Raw genomic sequence first — 8,312 nt, 5'->3', positions numbered from 1 at the left:
CGCATCATCTCCCCCCCTTGGGAAAGATCCGACCACGGATCAAATGCTTCATCTCCATGGTATGGCGCAAGGTCCTTGACGTGAAGATGTCGCTCACATTGTACTTGCCTCGTGGTAGGTCTATCTTGTAGGCATTGTCGTTGTAGCATGCTAGCACCTTGAAGGGTCCATCGGCTCGAGGGAGAAGTTTGGACCTGCGTTCATTGGGGAAGCGGTCCTTTCGAAGGTGTATCCACACAAGATCGCCAATGTTGAAGATCGTGGGTTGCTTGTTGATGTTGATCTTGGTTGCTAGTCATTGTACTTGGCGCTCGATGGTATGCCTTGTATCCTCATGCATCTTCTTGATGTAGCTTGCTCGTGCACTCGCATCCATGCTGGTGTGCTCTTGTAGAGGAAGAGGTAGAATGTCCAATGGTGACAACAGGTTGAAGCTGTAGACGACCTCGAAGGGGGACTTGCCGGTAGTCGAATGTCTTGCACGGTTGTAGGCATACTCGGCGATGGGTAGACATGCTTCCCACTCTTTGATGTTCTTCTTGATCAACACGCGAAGTAGAGTGGAGAGAGTCCGGTTCGTCACCTCCGTTTGGCATTCCGTTTGAGGATGGTATGCAGATGAGAACAAGAGCTTGATTCCGAGCTTGGTGCATAGGGTCTTCTAAAAGTAACTCAAGAACTTGATGTCGCGGTCAGAGACGATTGTCTTTGGTACTCCATGGAGATGCAAGATTTCCCTACAAAAGAGATTTGCAACATGTGAAGCATCGTCTATCTTGTTGCAAGGGATGAAATGTGCCATCTTAGAAAATCGGTCCACAACAACAAACACGAAATCATTTCCATTTTGAGTTCTAGGAAAACCAAGTACAAAGTCCATGCTAATGTCTTCCCAAGGTTGATAAGGAATAGGAAGAGGCATGTAAAGACCATGAGATTGAGCTTTAGACTTAGCTTTGCGACATGTAGAGCATCGGGTGGTGAAGCGTGAGACGTCTCGAAACATCTTGGGCCAAAAGTAGTTCTTGGAGAGCGTAGCGAATGTGTTATCTCATCCAAAGTGTCCCATGAGTCCGCCTCCATGAGCCTCTTGCAAAAGTAGCAAACGAAGGGAAGACTCAAGAATGCAAAGTTTATTAGCTTTCATAAGATAAGCATCCTTGATATAATATTGTTCCCAAGAAGTATGTGTCAAACACTTAGCATAATGAATAGCAAAAGATGGATCATTAGCATACAAGTCTTTGATGTGCTCAAAACCAATAACATTCAACTCAAGTTTAGTAACAAGCGTACATATGCGTGAAAGCGCATCCGCAACTACATTTTCCTTACCCTTAATGTATTTGATCACATAGGGGAAAGATTCAATAAATTCACTCCATTTGGCATGACGCTTGTTAAACTTAGTTTGACTTTTTAAGTACTTAAGCGTTTCATGATCGGTATGGATGACAAACTCATGAGGTCTAAGATAATGTTCCCAAACATGTAGTACACGCACTAAAGAATACAATTCTTTGTCATATATGGGATAGTTAAGTTGAGCACTGGAGAGTTTTTCGCTAAAGTATGCAATGGCTCATTTTTCTTACATCAACACTCCGCCAATTCCGGTACCACTTGCATCACAATGAACCTCAAAAGTTTTGTCAAAATTGGGCAAAGCAAGAATCGGAGCATGAGTAAGCAAAGACTTGAGCTCATCAGAAGTGGTGGATTGCAAAGATCCCCAAACAAAAGGAGCATTCTTCTTACTCAAGGCATGCAAAGGAGCAGCAATTGTGCTAAAATCTTTCACAAAGCAACGATAAAAACCCGCAAGACCAAGAAAACTACGCACTTGTTGCAAATTGGTGGGTTGGGGCCAAGTTTTAATTGCTTTAATTTTAGTTTCATCAACATGGACACCCTTGGAAGAGACAACAAAACCCAAGAAAACCACTTTGTCAACACCAAATGTGCACTTTTTCATGTTGGCATAAAGACTTTCCTTGCGAAGTGTTTGTAAAACAGCCCTAACATGATCAATATGCTCTTTCATGGTTTTGCTAAACACAAGAATATCATCGAAGTAAACCACAACAAAGACTCCAATGTAAGGTCGAAGTACATGATGCATGAGACGCACAAAAGTACTGGGAGCCTTCGATAAACCCATAGGCATAACTAACCACTCATATAAGCCAAATTTGGTTTTGAAAGCAGTTTTCTATTCATCACCCTCGTGAATGCGTATTTGATAATAGCCACTTTTAAGATCAATTTTTGAGAAAAAGTTGGCTCCACTAAGTTCATCAAGCATATCATCTAAGCGAGGAATGGGATGCCTATAGCGAACGGTGATAGCATTTATAGGTCTACAATCGGAACACAAGCAGAAACTTCCATCGAGCTTAGGCACAAGTATAACCGGAACGGCACAAGGGTTCACGTACATGATCGTTGTCGATTAGTTGTTGTACTTGCCGTTGAATCTCCTTGGTTTCTTCGGGATTGACATGGTATGGATCTTTGTTTGGAAGTGGCGCTCCGGGGATGAGGTCGAGTCGATGCTCAATGCCTCGTACAGGAGGTAGACCCGGAGGTAGCTCATCGGGGAAAACATCTTGAAATTCCTGCAAAAGAGATTGAAACACCAAAGGTAGCTCGTGAAGGGTGTTAGTTTTTGTTTCTCCATCCTTGCATACAAGGACAAAGTGCGTCACACTCGATGGGTTCTCACACACTTCCCTCATCTCACTTTTTGTGGCAAATAGTATGAGGTTTTTCTCTCTAGGCGAAGAGGCGCTGAAGTTTGGCTTGTGGCTCTCACTCACTTTTTGGTGGATCTATTTTTCACTCTTCTCTCGATGGTGGGTGGCTTGTTTGTCGGCTATCACTTGACTAGGAGACATAGGTCGTAGCACATATTCCTTCCCTTTCATCTTGAAGCTATAGTGGTTGGTACGCTTGTGGTGGAAGACAGCACGGTCGAATTGCCAAGGTCGACCAAGAAGGAGGTGGCGAACGGTCATTGGGACCACATCACACTCCAAAGTGTCCTCATATGCACCTATTTTGAAGGAGACTTGGACCGTATGCTCAACTCGTATAGTGCCGAAGTCACTTAGCCATTGAACCTTGTAGGGGTGCGGGTGCTTCCTCTTGACCAATTGAAGCTTGGAGCATAGTTCTTCACTTGCCAAGTTGTGGGAACTACCTCCGTTGATGATGACCTTGACAGACCCTCCATTGATGTCGTCCTTTGTGTGGAAGATGTGGCATCGTTGGTCTTCTTCTTGTTGATGTTGAAGAGTCAAGACCTTGGAGACAACAAGAGCGGGGCTCGTATCTTCATCACAAAAGACTTGGTCATCTTCATCTTCATTCACTCGTCTATGCATGGCCACTTGCTCAATAGCTTCCATTTCATCTTCACTCATTGAGTCGTAGGTGCCATCGTTGTTGAGGATCATGGTCCGCTTGTTTGTGCATTCATAGGACTTGTGGCCTCGGCCGCCGCAAGTGAAACACTTGAAGGAGCTTGTCTTGACGGTCTCATCGGTCAGAGTAGATGAAGAAGCACGCGGCTTGAAGTTGCTTGTAGTAGGAGGAAGACGACTTGAACTTGATGAATGCTTCTTGTAACTTGACTTGTCGTTGTTGCTTGGAGAAGGCTTGGTTGTTGTCGAAGTTGGAGTGGTTGTTGAAGCTTGGTTATTGGAGAAGCCGTAGGTCTTGGATGCATACTTGGCGTACTTGAAGTCATCTTGCACTTGACGTTCTGCCTTTGTAGCTTGATGCACGAGCTCAATGAGGTTGGAATAGGGTTGGAAGTCGGCGATCTTCTTGATGGGATGATTGAGTCCATTCAAGAACCGTGCCATTGTTTGCTCATCATCTTCCGTGACATTGGCTCGAATCATGGCTATCTCCATTTCCTTGTAGTATTCTTCAACACTCTTTGTTCCTTGCTTGAGGAGTTGTAGCTTCTTGAAGAGATCACGGTTGTAGTAGGTTGGTACAAAACGTGCTCGCATGACATCCTTCATTTGAGCCCAAGTGGTGATTGGAGGTTCACCTCTTGCTTGTTGGCGCTCAAGGACTTGTTCCCACCATATGAGCACATAGTCTTGGAACTCAAGTGATGCCATAGCGATCTTCTTCTCTTCCTCATAGTTGTGCAAAAGAAAGATTTTGTCGACCTTCAATGCCCATGCGAGGTATTCTTCGGGATCATTGCTTCAATTGAACTTGGGCATTGTGAATTTGAGCTTTCCATAGCGGTGCTCTTCATTGTGTTGTTGGCGATGGTGGTGATCATGCCCTGGACGTGGAGGGTAATCATCCTCATGTTGCTCTTGGCATGGAGGAAGTACGTTATCAACTTGCTATTGTTGACTTTGAGGTTGAGGTGGAGCTTGACGAGCTTGTGGAGGAGCTTGAGGGACTTGACGTTGCACACGCGGTTGATAGTTCCTCTCTTGAATTTCTTCTTGAAGGGCTTCCTCTTGATTGCGCCGTTCGCGATTGCGGTTGGCGATGGCTCGACTTGATTCTTGAAGGGCACGTTCCGCCTCAAGAGCTTGTGCTTCTCGTTGTTGTTGTTGAAGACATTGAGCCGCGGCGTCTAGTTGCTCTTGGTGTAGACGCGCTCGTTCTTCCTCTTCTTGGCGACGAAGACGTTGTCGTTCTTGAGCTTGGGCAAAAGCAACTTGATTTTATTGAGGACGAGGGACTTGCTCATCGACTTGCTCTTGTGAATGCTTGACGTGCAGCGGGTTGCGAGATGCATGACGGTCTTGACGCGCGGCTCGTCAAAGAATGGTTGATGACGGTGTACTTGAACCGGAGAAGGAGTCGTCGGGGTGTCGACTTGAGTGGCTCCGTCTTGAGTATGACGATGTAGAAGGAGGCCGGTTCACCAACAAGGCGCGAATGTCGTTCATTCTTGCATCGTTCTCTTGCTTGTGCGCGTCGAGCTTGTTGTCGAAGTAGTCTCGTGTACGTTGCTCGGAGAGTCACAAGTCGGTGGCGAGGTTGTCGATGCGGTCGTTCATTGCTTGTTGCTCTTGATGTAACGCTCGTTGTGCACCAAAGAGGTGGCTCTTGGTGACATATGATGACATGTCGTCGTCTTGCTTGATGAAGAGTGGGTTGGTAGAAGTACTTGGCCTATCCATCATTTCAAGCAAAATGTGAGTGGTAGAAGGAGAAGAACTAATACCAATGTACCTTTGACCGATGTTGAAGATGAATCAAGTTCACTCAATTGCGGACAATGAAATAGCACTATTGGTACCAATTCTTGTCGGTTCTCACACCTACACAAGTAAAAGCTTATGGTGGAGCTTGGTTAGGATGGTGGCATAAAATATGATGCAATAGTAAGTGAGCTTCAATAATGTTGGAAATGATTCACAAATTTGCAAATGCAACAAGTAGACCAAGCAAGTAATGGTACACGGAAACACACACGCAAATAGATAAGTGGGATTGTGCAAACCAAAAGTGAGCCAAAATGTGGAAACCACGAAAATGCTCTTGTTGCACAATACTAGAGAGACGCTAGCACGATTGCACAATAGGCGGATACGGAACTTGTGCACAACCTACTAGGCAAAAATGCAACTATCTCTATCCCACGTATGCTATATGTATGGTATTTCGGTGCAATGATCCAAGATGATCCAATATGACAATCTTAATGTAGTATGATGCTATGGTTCTTGTTCATAAGCTCTTTGCTTATCTTTCCTCTTTGCTTAAAAGCTTGGGTGGCTCTTTCACTTTTGAGCTCTTTTCTCATGCAAAACTTCACGAACCAAGATAGCAATTGTGTATGCTATGACAACTTTGTGACACACAAGTCGATCCCAAGATATGCACCATGATGGTATGGTATGTATGATATGGAGTATGATCACTAATGTGCACAAGTCACGTTGCCGGCAATACTCAATGGCTAGTCTCGATGGGTAAGCTACGCAAAAGTAAGGCCATGTGGGTTATCAATGCAATTGCAAGGTATGACAAAGATGTCGTCGATGTTACCGTCCTTGGCGATGATGAGACCCTTGCGAAGATGAGCCGTGGTGGTGATGAAGTCAAACCGCACCTAGATAGACGAAACACAAAAGGATACGGGAGCTATAACTCAAAATCTCAAGGACCAAAATGTGTCAAAATCGTCATAGGAGGTGTCGGGGAAGATGGTGGTGTATGTGGGTTTGGAAGATGTGGTGGAATGTGGGGTTGTGGTGGTGGCCGAACTGTCAACTTCAGTTTCGTCAGGGTTTCACGGACTTCCGTGTTTTGCGGTCGTTCGGTCGTCGTCGGACGTCCGGCTTTTCCGGTCGTCCGGAGCCTGGGCGAAAATCGGGCTCGGGAAGAACTGCGAGATTTCGGGGAAGAAGAAGATGGTGAGGTCGAAATTGAGTGATTTGGTGGATGGAAAGGGTGGGGAGGGTGGGTAAAGCTAGATCCACACGCAGCAACACAAATCCATGGACCAAATCCAACAAAATCTCAACTCACGAACAAATCCCAAAAAAAATTGGGGCTATTTTTGGTGGGGATTTTCGGATTTAGGACGGAAACAACAAAATCAAGCTAGAAAAAGAAGGGTAGGGGCTCCAAAAACGTGATCAATGTGGCTCATTATACCAAGATGATGTAGGGCGGAACCCTATGGTGACGATCTTTCACATTTGGAGTGGATCCTACGGGGAACCACGAAGAACATGCGGAAGCACAAAGGGGAAACACGGGGAAAACGAGAGAGAATCACTAACCCGACAAGGAATCAATCACACAAGTGTTAGATCACCGAGAACAAAGACTAACACATGATCCACAATCAACAAATGTAAGGATACAAAGGAACCGTTCATCTCCGTGAGGAGGTCTTGATGATCTTCCCTAGAAAGGGGTCTTGAATCCGCTTGGGGGATCTTCTCCGAAGAGGTCTTGAACTCCGAGGAGAAGTATCCAAGTGGATGAGCAAGGCTCTCACACAAATATGAGCTAATTCAATGCTACCCTGAAAAGGTGGGGACGAAAGAGTATATATAGTCTAGGGGGCGAAGAGGTACATGGGCTGCGGCCCAACACGAAGTCAGCACTCAGGTGTCGGACGTCCGGAAGGCGTCGGACTTCCGGGGCTTCAGAATGGTCCGGACGTCCTTGGCTGTCGGACATCCGTAAATTTGACTCTGGTCCCGGTCGCCCGGTCGTCCGGTGGCTTCGGTCTTCCGTTAATTTCTTCTCGGGTGCCCAGTTGCCGGACGTCCGGAGGACGTCGGTCATCCGTGGCCCTAGGAGTCGTCGGACGTCCGGGAAGGGCCGGTCGTCCGTGGTCTGTAGCTCTGTCCTATCTTCCTTCCCTCGCTGTATCACCTCCCAGGGCTCGGACGTCCGGGGCCAGCCGGTCGTCCGGTGCCTGTAGCTTCACAAATGGCCTTTCTTCTTGATGTCCATGCTTGACGTCCTTGCCACCTTGGCCATTAGGTGTAGCTGTCCCGTAGCTCTCCTCCATGTACCTGATCACACACAGAGTGTCTATATGAGGTAGTAGCCAAGTCTCGTGAGTAGGAAGAGGGAGTTCGGAAAGGAGCGAGTTCACCTTATCTTCAATAGCCTTTGCTCTAGATCTTGTCATGGGTCCAAGTGGTGTTGAGGGAGATGTAGATACGTTCATGGGGATGAGCGAGGGATGCTCCGCATCACATTGGCACTTCCTTTTGAAGGAAATTCGAGAGATAATGTTGCTTATAGACATTAGCCCCCCTGGTAGGGACAAACGTACCTTTCTGTAGATGCTCTATGATCCGGGCAATCTCATTTGGCCGTAAATTGAAGAAAATCCAGCGGCTATATGCCTTATTCTCCTTGTTTTTGCCGGATGGCATGCTGTAAATCAGCCGCGTGAAAGTCAAGAATAAAAGGGCATTCCTGGCATCGGTCAATATATATGTGGAAACGATATCTCCACTATAGAGGACAAGAAATTTTGGGGCAATCAGGCAAAAAGCGCACGAGAAAATGAAGTACTTTCAAGGACTGCCATAGAATGGACAGATGCTCACTAAAAGGGTCAAAATTTTGTCATTCGGAGTCCGTGTCGGACCCATAAGTACTCAAACTGCTCGCGGCGAGCGTGCGAATCCAGAAAATACTCGCCTATTGCGCTAGGAGGCTCGGAGTACCCTCAAATTCAGCCTTAAGCAGGACTTTTTGGCCCTGAAAGTCAAAGAACATCATTCGTCGTTGTTTTTCAGAAAAGTTTCTGAACCCATTATCTCTTCCTTTTGAAGGAAATTCGAGAGATT

This window comes from Triticum aestivum, chromosome 1B, assembly GCF_018294505.1.
Source record: "Triticum aestivum cultivar Chinese Spring chromosome 1B, IWGSC CS RefSeq v2.1, whole genome shotgun sequence".
In the NCBI taxonomy this organism is placed as follows: Eukaryota; Viridiplantae; Streptophyta; class Magnoliopsida; order Poales; family Poaceae; genus Triticum; species Triticum aestivum.
This window is presented reverse-complemented; position numbering follows the sequence as displayed.